Genomic DNA, 13328 nt, shown 5'->3' on the forward strand with positions numbered 1-13328 from the left:
ACAACAACAGATCAGTACTGAATATTGCTCAAATCAAAACCCAGATCAAGGAACAAGGTGAAAAACCTATTTTCTTTCCTATTACCGAATCGTTTTTTTTTTCTTTTCAGTGGCTTTTCTTTTTTTTCTTTCTTTTTTCTATACTCTAATACGCTCAAATATATATATATATATACAATATTATAAAAAAATATTAAAAAAACAAAAAAATCTAAAATTTTTACCTTTTCGTGCGGCGGCCGGCGCCGATGACGGTCCGGTGATCGGACCGGAGCCCCCCTTGGCCGGAAATCGCCCTGACTCTCCTCTCTTCTTCTTCTTCTTCTTTTTTTTTTTTTGATTTTGGGTTTCAAATGATTTTTTTTCAGATTTTAGGGGTATTTATACGGGTTGAAAACGGCACCGTTTTGGGTTTAAAACCCAGGGCATAAAACGACGTCGTTTTCACCCGACCCGTTCCAGGCCAGGATCCGCGTGCTTTTGAGCGGAAGGGCTAATTGCGCTTTTGGCCCTTCCGTATTTTTATTATTTTGCAATCAAGTTTTCGTTTATTATAATTTGACCCTGAACTTTGTCGCTCTTTTCAATTTAGTCCCTGGCCAAGCGCAGCGTTTTAAAGGCTGGGGAAAATTACTTTTTTGGCCCCCTACTGTTTCACGCGTGTTCAAATTAGCCTTTTTTTTCCGTTTTTATTTTAAAATTGACCTAAACATTCGTTTTATGTTCGATTTAGTCCCTTTTTGGTATTGGTTTCTTGTTTATTTTAATTTACTTGTTATTTATTTTCTCATTATTTATTATTATTATTATTATTATTATTATTATTATTATTATTATTATTATTATTATTATTATGTTAGTATATACTTTCTGTTATATATTTATATGTATATATTTATGTATGATTTTATTTTTAATTACTTTACTACAATATTTTATTATATTATATTTTCTTTTTTTGTTATCAACATTGTTACTATATTTATATTAATGATAATGTATATTTTATATGTGTATATTATTTTTTTTAAAATACTCTTTTAATACCCTATGTATTGTATTTATTTTCTTAATAACTATATTATATGACATATATATATATATTCTATGTACGTATTTTTAATATTATTATGTATGTATATGCTATGTAAATATTTTAACATTATATTATATATATGTCCTTTTTTATGTATTATATATTTATGTATACCTTCAAGTGTTGTATTATTATATATCATGTGTATGTTTCTAATACTATGTTACATTTCCACATATTATTTTACGTATATATTTTTCATATATGTTACGTATATACCTCTAATACCATATTATTATGTATATTTTTAGTATATGTATTTGTGAGGTATTATCAATAGTTTTTTATATTACTATTTTTAATATGTATATATCGTGTATATATGTTAATATTACATTATATAAATATTTTCATATTATGTATATATTTCAAGCATTATATGTTAAGAATTTCTAATATCCTTATTAGTTACACCCATACGCACATCTCTATGTAGCGTATTAGTAAATTCATTATATATTGTTATCATTTCTAATGCATACATTATATAGCATATATGTTTTGTATATTATATATATATATATATATTTCAACATTATCGTTATATTTTTATATACTATTCTATGTACATATTTCCATATCAACTTATGTATATGTGTTCTTAAATACTATTATATGTATCTGTATATTTTAATACCATATTGTGCATATATTATCATTACATTTGTTTATTCCTACTATATTTATAATTAATATTAGTACATATATTCTATCGTTTTTGTATATATATGTTATATATAGTATTATTTTCATACATCCTTATAGTTATTACTATACTTATTGTTTTATTCTAATGTTATTATGTATTCATTTTAAAATATATACGTGTATTTATATAGTATTATCAATGTATATAATTTTCTTCGTGTTATTAGTATTTATAATGTACTTTGTATATATTATATATATTATATATATGTATACATTATGCGTGTATTTTAGTGCTACTATGTACATACATCTTTCAAGATTTTTTATACACAATGTATATATTTTGACAATATAAGTAGTATATATATATTTTGACTATTTCATGTATATACTTCAAATATTATGTACCTATATTTAGTATTATTATGTAAACATTTTTCATTCCTATATATATGTATTTTGGCGTACATGTTCTTAATATCATTATTGCATATGTATATCCATTTTTATTTATTTCGTGTTAGATATTATTATTACGTTTAATATATCGTGTGCATTGCTATTGCTTTTAATATTATTGTCATATTAGTTATTTGCTTTCATATATACCTAGTTCTTTCATTTATTTATTTTTATTCCATATCAGTTTTGCTTTGCATTACCTCGAAAACCATATTCTCGTTTTCTAATTGATTTCAATAATCAAGGCAACATACCGACTTAACATTAAGTCATCGATTTCATTGCTATGTTGGGTGAACATCAATTGACTCGTGTTAAAACGGTATGACCTTTCCAAAAATCAAAAGAATTGAAAATTCTCGTGCTTCAATTGGATCATGACTAAATATTACTTTGAACTCGTATTTTTGAAAATCGAGACAACGCGTGTTTAACAAGATACCAATTTTGGGCATCGCGAGGGTGCTAATACCTTCCTTGTGCGTAACCGACTCCCGGACCCTACTTTACTCTGATTTTAACGTAGACATAAACTCGGCCTTCTTTTGTTTTAAAAAATAAATTTATTAGGTGTCCGATCACACCTATAAAAAGGATCAGTGGCAACTCCCCTCTTTATTTTAAAATCAAACTTCAATTTTTAAGTTTTCAATAAATCGCCACAATTAGCGACCGAAGCTAAAATTTTACATCGCTACAGCTGGCGACTCCACTGGGGACCCCTTTTTGAGAGTCGTGTCTGGAATTAAACTCGCTTTGCCAAAATTTTCAAAGTTCCTTGTTAAAATTAACATTTAGTCGTGATCCTCAAATTTTTATTTTCAAAAAATCGTGCATTTGCATCGTGTTGTATATATTCTAACTTGTTTTATTCGATTGTTTTTCAACTTTAAATTTTTTTTATTTTAGTTTTTGGTTTAGTTTTTAAATAAAACGTAAATGTTTGTGAGTTTCTCCCCACACACCGTGTACGTGCATCGTTGCATAACATAAGCTCTATACCCGGGCTCCGTCCGCTTAAGTGAAAGTAAACGCTACGCCTTCGTGAGTTAACTCATTCCACAGCACAGGCTAGTGAATACTTTCGGGTTACATATGACTTATGCTTTTGTGAGTTAACTTGTCCCTCCGTATAGGCATAAGTAAATGTAATCCCTCGAATTGAACTCGTGAGCCTATGATGGGCTATGACCGAGGCTTCGTACTAATCTTAGCAGATGACAGTACGAACAATTCGAGTACCTCTCTAGAACCAAAATCGTATATAATGAACCATACGAGCCACCTAATTAGAGCCATGCCGAACCTCCGTCCGTTTAGTAGTCACCAAAAATAAGTGCACGGGAGGAACGCCTCTTACCTTTTGCATTTTTCACTTTCTATACAAGGGGATTGAGTTTGTTTAATAAACTAGATCGGGTAGTTCGATTTGTTGATTTCTCCATGTTTTTCTACCTGTATTTAATTACTAATCAAGGTTGTTTGTCTTTGCCTTATTATTTTTCATCATGCATTATAGGCATCATATTAGGAAGGTGTTGACTAGAGATCGGTTGCTAAAAAATGGGTTTCTAATAGAAGAGTCAATTATACAAACGATCAAGAAAAATACTGTGGTCCGGGACTGGTCTCTAAAAACTCAGAAAGAAAAATGGGATAGTCTAGTAGAGGGATGTATTGCCAATCTGCCCGAGCATGTAACTGTGAATGTTCGCCAGAATAACCTTGAAGATTTGGTTCGGGTTTGGAATCAGTGGGACTCGAACACTAGGGGTATCTTCACTGAAAGGTATGGGGACATAGCTAACTTGATTGCTGTCAACATAGACAAACGATTGATCCAAGCCATGGTCAAATTTTGGGATCCGTCTTACCAATGTTTTACTTTCAATCAGGAAGACATGACCCCAACTATAGAAGAATACGCTGCTTTGCTTCGTGTCGAAAATGTGCAACCCTATAAGATATATGTGAAAGAACCTAAGCCGATGACCTTCAAGAAAAATTTAGTGAGATTGACAGACATGACTAACGCATGGGCCGAAAAATAGATAAAGAAGAAGAATAAAACCATTTGTATTCCATGGTCTGCCCTACGAGATTTGGTTCTGAACCATCCCGACATGTTGAAAAGGATAAATTTATTTTCTTTGGCCATTTACTGTTTGATCATTTTCCCGAAAGTTATCAGACATATTGAAGTTGCAGTAGTCGATTTCTTTGAAAGGTTAAAACAAGGAATCAACCCTGTCTCGACAATCCTAGCTGAGACCTTCAGATCCCTGAATAGTTGTCGAAGAAAAGGGGAAGGACGATTTATTGGATGCGCGCAGTTGCTCAATGTTTGGATCTTGAGCCACTTCTGGAAAGTAGAGCGCACACCATTCCATATGTTTTCAAAAACATTTGCCCCGTTGGAAGCTTATCTCAAGAAAGAATGGCCAATGGAAGTCACTGAGCAACATTGGGTCTCAGTTTTTCAGAACCTTCATGCCGAGGATATAACATGGAGAGCACCGTGGATACGCCATTCGGTTCTGCTATACAAGGTCGGAGAACAAGACTGGGTGCCACTACTTGGTTTATGGGGAGGAGTCGAATATGCTTCGCTATTAATCCAAAGGTAATTTTCTTCGCTACAATTCATACCCGCCACTAGAGGATTAGCACAGTCTGAGTTTGCTTTTGCGGGTGAGGGATATACGAAAAGGGTCCGAGACACTGCAAAGTTTTGGAAGAAAATTCATCTGATGGAATTGGCCCTATATGCTGATACCCTAACCCAAGATTACAACATATGGAGGAAGCAACGGGTGAATAGTCAGCAAATCTCGTCAACAAACTACACCGTCCAGAATCCTTTCATGGAAGAAATGCCGTCTAAGCTAGAAATGAAAAGACAAGAATTTGAACGAGAAAAGGCCAAGATGTCTCGGGACCTTAGTGCCCTTCAAGAAGAAAACTACCAATTGAAGATCGACGTTCAGATTGAAAGATTCAGAACTGAGAAAGTGCAAAAAGAGGCTGAAGTTGTAAGAAATGACTTAAGAGATCTTTATCTGGAAAATAAGAAGTTAAGAGGCACCATAAAGAATAGTGGGCTGGGTAAGTCATCTGCAGAATGGAAAGAAGAAATAAGCAACATTAAAGGCGGGATAGAATTTTGGAAAGGAAAGGCGAAGAAAGAGGAGGAAAAGGCTGCGCGGGCTATGATAGAACTAAGGAGAAAGAACGCCGAGTATGAAACTGTGTCAGCCGAACTTACGATTAGTCGGTCCGAACGCCGAGAGTTAAAAGAGAGAATACAAAAATTAGAAGATATGCTGCAAGATCGTCAACAACAGCTAGATACTCTCTTGAAGGCTTTGGAAGAAAAGAATAGTCAATATGATAAAGACGTTCGTGCCTATGAAGAGGGTCTCCAAGGAAAAGAAACACAACTTAACTATTTGATCAATGAAATTCGTAGAGTAGCCATGCATATGGTACAACTATCAGATGAAGCAGAGAATCTCAGTTGCCAATTCCTGCCAAACCAACGATCGAGCATATTAAAATTCTTAGAGCAAGTAAAGAAATATGGCTATATAGCTAGGAAGTTTGTGTAATAGCTGAATCGAAAACGGTAAAATGTTTTGTAATTAACTCTTTTGATGAATGAAATGCCTAAATAGGGGCTATCTTGAAATCAACACCAATTTCTTGCATTTCTTTCATGACTAACATTCATTTGACATCTATGCATTCATTCATTGCATATCCCATACTCGTTCGCTGAGGTTAAAATATACAATTCGCAGTTGTAATACCATAAGACTGGAACCCCGTCATTCGTATAGAACACGTCGGCAAGCTAGAGTAATTGAGGCCGAATTCAATGAAAGAATCGAAAGAATGGAAAAAGTTCAAAAGGAATTACAAGAGTAACTGGCCAAATCGTAGCAAGAGACAAGAGACTTAATGGTGAGATCTCGAGAAGAATCTCTCGAACAGAAGGATCAAATGGCCAAGATGATGGAAATGATGTCAGCATTAGTTAAAGGAAAGGGACCTATTAAGCCTGACTTTGTGGAACCACAGGTAAGGGTTAATCTTGATCAGGATCCTCCCCATCCGCCAGGATTTACTCCACCGCATGCCTACGCAACACAAAGAGGGTATGCTTAATGGGAACCCACAGGCCTGGAACAACAACCTGCACTGCCTGCTAATCTGAGGCAATGAATGTTTGTGTCAAACCTAGGGGCTAATCCTGCTAATCCACTAGTTCCAGATTTGGACGACCTAACAGAGATAACCAAGTTGAAATTGGATAATCATGATGCAAATGAGAAGTATAGGAGTCTAGAGGAAAGACTCAAAGCAATAGAAGGCACTGAAGTCTTCTCTGCACTAGGTGCCAAAGAACTTAGTTTGGTACCCGACCTAATTTTGCCTCTGAAGTTTAAGGCACCTGATTTTGAAAAGTATGATGTGACAAGGTGCCCAAAAGCACATCTCATCATGTTCTACCGGAAGATGACCGACTATGTGAACGAAGATAAACTATTCATACATTGTTTTCAAGATAGTCTAGCAGGATCGGCTCTTCAGTGGTACAACCAACTTAGTAGGGAAAAGATCCGATCTTGGAAGGACTTGGCCTCAGTGTTCTGTGAGCAGTACAAGCATGTATCAGATATGGTGCCAGATTGGATAACCTTGCAAATGATGGAGAAAAAGCCTTCAGATACTTTTAGACAGTATGCGCAGAGATGGAGGGACGTCTCGGCCCAAGTAGAACCCCCACTAATAAAAACGGAGATAACTGTTCTCTTTATCAACACCTTAAATGCGCCATTTTATGACAAACTAGTAGGAAGTGCCACGAAGGATTTTGCAGATATTGTAATATCCAGTGAGGTCATAGAGAATGCTGTCAAGAACGGTAGAATGGAAGGTTCAGAAGGTTCAAAAAGGGCAACGCCCATGAAGAAAAAAGAACCAGAAGCCCACATGGTGGGAATGGGAAGCCGTTATACCCCTAATCCATATCTAAACCCACCCCGACCTCGAAATTATCCACCTCTGAATTTCTATTATCCCCCTCAAACCCCTCACTACCAAGTACTGCCTCCTTCCTACCCCGTAGACGCCACGAACAACCAAAGACCCATTCCCACATTCCTACAAAATGTTGTACCCGCTCAAAGCCAGCCCAGAAACGAACCAAGACCAGCAAGGCCTAATCCCGAGAGACTGCAATTTACTCCTATCCCTGTGTCATATGGGGAATTGTACCCAAAAATTTTGGAGAAACAGCTGATTTCTCCCCATTACATGGCACCCCTTAAACCCCATACCCGAAGTGGTACGATCCAAACGCTAGTTGCGCATACCATGCGGGAAACCAGGGGAATTCTATGAAGAATTGCCTAGCCTTTAAGAGGAGAGTTCAAGGACTCATTGATGCAGGTATCCTACGATTCGATAGTGCCAGTAACGCAACTGGGAACCCATTCCCTAACCATACCGAAGGGAATGTAAGCACAGTGGGGAAAGAGGACGAATAGCAAGTCAGAAGATGTGTTTCAGAAATAAGGACGCCTCTGCAGAAAATCTGGGAGGTACTGGTTAAGAAAGGATTACTTTGTCACCCCGATAGAATTCTCGGAGAAAAAGATTAAAGTTTTTACAATTTTCATGGAATTGTAGGACACGACATTCAGTCGTGTGAGGAATTTAAAAGGTTACTTCAAGACCAGATGGATAATAAGAAGATTAAGGTCCTTAACAAAGGGGAAGAGGCCAACGAAAGAGAAGTATGCGCCTCTGACGGCCAATCATCAGGTCCTCCTTATAGTGCTGACCGACTGTTAGTGATTTATTACGATGCAATGAGGGAACTGGTAAAGCCAAAAATAGTAATTGAAGTACCGTATCCTTTCCCCTACAATGACGATAAAGCAGTACCTTGGAAATACGATGTCAATATCGTCACACCTGAAGACAAAGAATCTAAAACCGCGACTAGAAGCGTTGGGGAAGTAGGTCACTTCACTCGCAGTGGGAGATGTTATTCAAAAGAGGTCGAACCAATGAAGAAAAATAGTGACTTGAAACAGAAAGGAAAAGCACCAATGTATGTGACTGAAGATGAGCATGAAACTGTGCCTGAGCAAGAAGTTAAAAAGCCTGTGGACGAGGAGGAAGCACAGGAGTTCTTGAAATTCATCAAGCACAGTGAATATAACATAGTGGCACAATTAAGTAAACAGCCAGCACGAATCTCGGTGTTATCTCTACTATTGAATTCAGAACCACACCGGAATGCTCTGCTGAAGGTGTTAAATCAAGCTTATGTGGCAAACAACATATCTGTTGAGAAGCTTGATAGGTGGGTGAATAATCTGAACGCTGACAATTTCATCTCTTTTAGTGATGATGAGATACCACCAAACGGTAGAGGCTCAGTGAAAGCACTGCATATTATGACTCGCTGCAAAGGCTACATAATACAGAACGTGCTTATCGATAATGGGTCGGCACTCAATGTTATGCCTTTGGCCACGCTTTTTAGAATTCCAATGGATGTGTCCTATTTAAGGCACTGTTATTCTACAGTAAGGGCATTCGACGGGACAAGGCGTGAAGTCATAGGAAAGATTGAGATTCCTCTGGAAGTGGGCCCTTATATATACGATGTTGAATTTCAAGTCATGGACATTACACCATCACACAACTGTCTTCTAGGAAGGCCCTAGATCCATTCTGCTAGGGCAGTTCCATCCTCTCTCTATCAAAAAGTAAAGTTTATCATGGATGGATGTTTGATCACTGTCGAAGGAAAAGAAGACATTGTCGCGTCTATCTCTGCTGATGCACCGTACCTGGAAGTGAGCAAAGATGCAATAGAATGTTCCTTCCGATCCTTAGAATTTGTCAATGCCACTTTTGTTGCTGAAGGAAACAGAATTCCCGTGCCTAAGCTGTCAAGAAATACCAGGATGGGAATCAAGCTGACTGTAGAAAGGGGAGCTCGAGCGAGAAGAGGTTTAGGGAAATGTCTGCAAGGAGTAGTCAGGGCTCTAAAGCCAGTACACCACAAGGTCCGATACGGTTTGGGGTTCCAGTCGGACATGCGTCAAAGAAGAAAACAATGGAAGAAAGATCAAGAAAGAAGGATCGCAAGAACTTTAGGCCGAGAAGTAGAATGGGAGCCCATAACATACCCTCCTTTGTCAAAAACATTTACATCTGCAGGAATGATATACCCCGGACAAGATAATCCACGAAGCATGCTGTTATTAATTGAAAGGGGTCTTCAGAATGTCAGTATAAATATCATTGACAAAGGAAGTGATGTAGTTAAGGATGTTTCAATGATACGCCCTTGTCCTCCTAGATTCATTTTGAACAATTGGACTACTGTGGATCTCCTTGTAGTTTCTAAGTCTTCTCCAGAGTAATGCTCAATGTTAACACTCTTGTTGTGTGCCCCTAAGTAATCGTAGGGGTTTTTTTGTAAGAGCCTATGGTTCGCTCTTTATCATTTAAATGAACATAAATGAAGATGCATTTTGTCACGATCTTTCGTATTATCACTAATTTCAAAATCATTTCATAGTCTATCTTCACATTTGCCTCATGCCATGCCATAACATTTCGTTTGTTGGTTCCAATACTTCGATGCTCCTCTATATTTTCCTTTTCCATTCAACTTTCAGGTGCTTAGATATCAATGACATGAACAAACCCGTTACGAGTCCTAAAATCGATTTTGAGAAGGCTGTTTGTTTAGGAGAATTTGAAGCCAAAGAAAATGCTGAAGACTATGTCTCGTCTCCTGACTTGCTAAGAATGGTGGAACAAGAGGATAAACAGATTTTGCCTCTTCAAAAGTCTGTTGAAACAATAAATCTGGGAACTGAAGAAAGGAAGCAAGAAGTGAAGATTGGGACCTCTATTTCAGGGGGCACCAGGCATAATTTGATTACTTTGCTCCACGAGTATAAAGATGTATTCGCATGGTCATATCAGGACATGCTAGGATTGGAAGAAGATGTAGTGGTTCATAAGCTACCATTAAAGCCAGAATGCAAAGCCATTCAACAAAAGCTAAGACGGATGAAACCTGAGATGTTGTTGAAAATAAAAGAGGAAGTCAAAAAGTAATTTGATGCTGGCTTCCTACAAGCCTCTAAATATCCAGAATGGGTGGCTAACATAGTCCCGGTACCAAAGAAAGATGGCAAAGTACGTATGTGCGTGGATTATCGTGACCTGAATCGAGCAAATCCTAAAGATAATTTTCCTTTACCACACATTGATACGTTAGTGGATAACACAGCAAAACATTCATTATTTTCTTTCATGGATAGATTCTCGGGTTATAATCAGATCAAGATGGCCCCTGAGGATATGGAGAAAACTACTTTCATAACAATGCGGGGAACATTCTGCTCCAAGGTAATGCCGTTCGGATTGAAGAATGCTGGGGCAACGTATCAGAGGGCTATGGTGACGTTATTCTATGACATGATGCATAAGGAAATAGAGGCCTACGTCGACAATATGATTGCTAAATCCCGAGGTGAAGAAGAGCATGTAGTGAACCTGAAGAAGTTGTTCAACAGACTGAGAAAGTTCCAGCTAAAGCTCAATCCGGCCAAATGTACGTTTGGGGCTACTTCAGGAAAATTGCTAGGCTTCATTGTCAGTGAAAGAGGTATCGAGGTTGATCCAGATAAAATAAAAGCCATTCAAGAGTTACCACATCTGCGCACGTAAAAGGAAGTCAGAGGATTTTTAGGGAGGTTAAACTACATTGCCCGATTCATCACTCAACTTACCAACCAGTGTGATCCAATCTTTCGGCTTCTTCTAAAACATAACCCAGGAGAATGGAATGAGGAATGCCAGATGGCCTTTGATAAAATAAAACAATACTTGTCTAGTCCTCCAGTGCTAGTACCACCAATTCTAGGAAGACCATTGATTTTGTATTTGACTGTGTTTGAAAATTCAATGGGTTGCGTACTGGGGCAACACGACGAGTCAGGAAAGAAAGAAAAGGCGATCTACTACCTCAGCAAAAAGTTCACTGAATATGAGGCAAAGTATCCGTCCATTAAAAAATACTGTTGCGCTCTGGTTTGGGTAGCTCGGAGACTCAGGCAATACATGTTGTATCAAACGACATGGTTAATTTCAAAGCTGGATCCAATAAAGTACATAATGGAATCGCCTGCACTTTCAGGAAGAATGGCACGATGAAAGATCTTACTATCAGAGTACGACATCGTCTATGTGAGTCAAAAATCGATAAAAAGAAGTGCAATAGCTGACTTCTTAGCAACTCGAACAACGAAAGAATACGAGCCATTGAGGTTTGATTTCCCGGATGAAGACTTGATATGCATCACGGAAAAAGAGTGCAAGTCATCAAAAGAGAAGCCATGGAAGATGAGCTTTGATGGTACATCAAACGCATTAGGGCATGGGATTGGAGCAGTTTTAATATGACCAGAAGGGAACCGTTATCCACTCGTTGCCAGGCTGAACTTCTTCTGTACCAATAACATAGCGGAATATGAGGCTTGTATCATGGGACTTCGTGCAGCAATTGAACGAAACATCAAAACTTTAGAGGTATACGAAGACTCAGCATTGGTGATTTATCAAATTCGTGGAGATTGAGAAGTGAGAGATTCGAAACTGGTTAAGTACAGTGATTTAGTGGCAGAGTTGATTAAAGAATTCGAAGAAATAACTTTTAATTACCTCCCACAAGAAGAAAATCAATTGGCTGATGCCTTGGCCACTTTGGCTTCAATGTTCAAAGCAAACAGAGAAACAAAAATAATGTCTTTTCAAATGAGCATATATGAAGTCCCTGCACATTGTTTCAGCATTGAAAAAGAGTCAGATGGATGGCCATAGTTCCATGATGTCTTAGAATATATCAAGAATCAAAGGTATCCCGAACAAGTAAATGAGAACGAAAAAAGAACAATCAGAAGAATGGCAGCGGGATTTGTTCTTGATGGGGACATCCTTTACAAAAGAGGAAAAGATCAGGTGCTCTTGAGATGTGTAGATGCTGTTGAAGCCAGGAAAATACTTGAAGATGTCCATGAGGGAATTTGTGGGACACATGCCAATGGTTTCACTATGGCCAGGAAGATTATGAGACTCGGTTACTATTGGCTGACGATGGAAAGTGACTGCATTAGTTTTGCAAGAAAATGCCACAAATGCCAAATTTATGGTGATAAAATTCATGCAGCCCCTTCGCCCCTTCATGTCATGACTTCTCCGTGGCCCTTTTTCTATGTGGGGCATGGATGTTATAGGGCCAATTTCCCCAAAAGCTTCTAACGGACACCGATTCATTTTTGTGGTTATTGATTACTTCACAAAATGGATAGAATCCGCTTTGCTTGCCAATGTAACGAAGACTGCAGTTTGTAGGTTTTTGAAAAAAGAAATCATTTGTCGATATGGTTTGCCTGAAAGAATCATTTCAAATAACGCATTGAATCTGAACAACAAGATGATGAAAGAAGTGTGTGAGCAATTCCAAATAAAGCATCATAACTCCTCGCCCTATCGCCCAAAAAATGAACGGAACTGTTGAAGCAACGAACAAAAATATCAAGAAGATCATTGGGAAAATGACCGAGACCTATAAAGACTGGCACGAGAAGTTACCATTTGCTTTGTATGCATATCGTACATCTGTACGGACATCAACTGGGGCAACTCCTTTCTCTCTAGTCTATGAAATGGAAGCTGTGCTACCCATCGAAGTTGAGATCCCTTCTCTACGTGTCTTAATGGAGTCTAAATTAGAGGAAGCAGAGTGGGTTCAAGCTCGATATGACCAGTTAAACCTTATCGAAGAAAAACGTCTGAAGGTAATTTGTCATGGACAGATGTACTAGAAGAGAATGATAGTGGCCCATGACAAGAAAGTACGGCCAAGAGAATTTCATGAAGGAGAACTCGTGCTGAGAAAGATTCTCCCAATACAAAAAGACTTGCGAGGAAAATGGGCGCCGAATTGGGAAAGACCATATGTCGTAAAAAAGGCATTCTCGGGTAGAGCTTTGATTCTCACTGAGATGGATGGGAAGGA

The sequence above is a fragment of the Gossypium arboreum genome, chromosome 9 (assembly GCF_025698485.1).
Source record: "Gossypium arboreum isolate Shixiya-1 chromosome 9, ASM2569848v2, whole genome shotgun sequence".
Classification (NCBI taxonomy): domain Eukaryota; kingdom Viridiplantae; phylum Streptophyta; class Magnoliopsida; order Malvales; family Malvaceae; genus Gossypium; species Gossypium arboreum.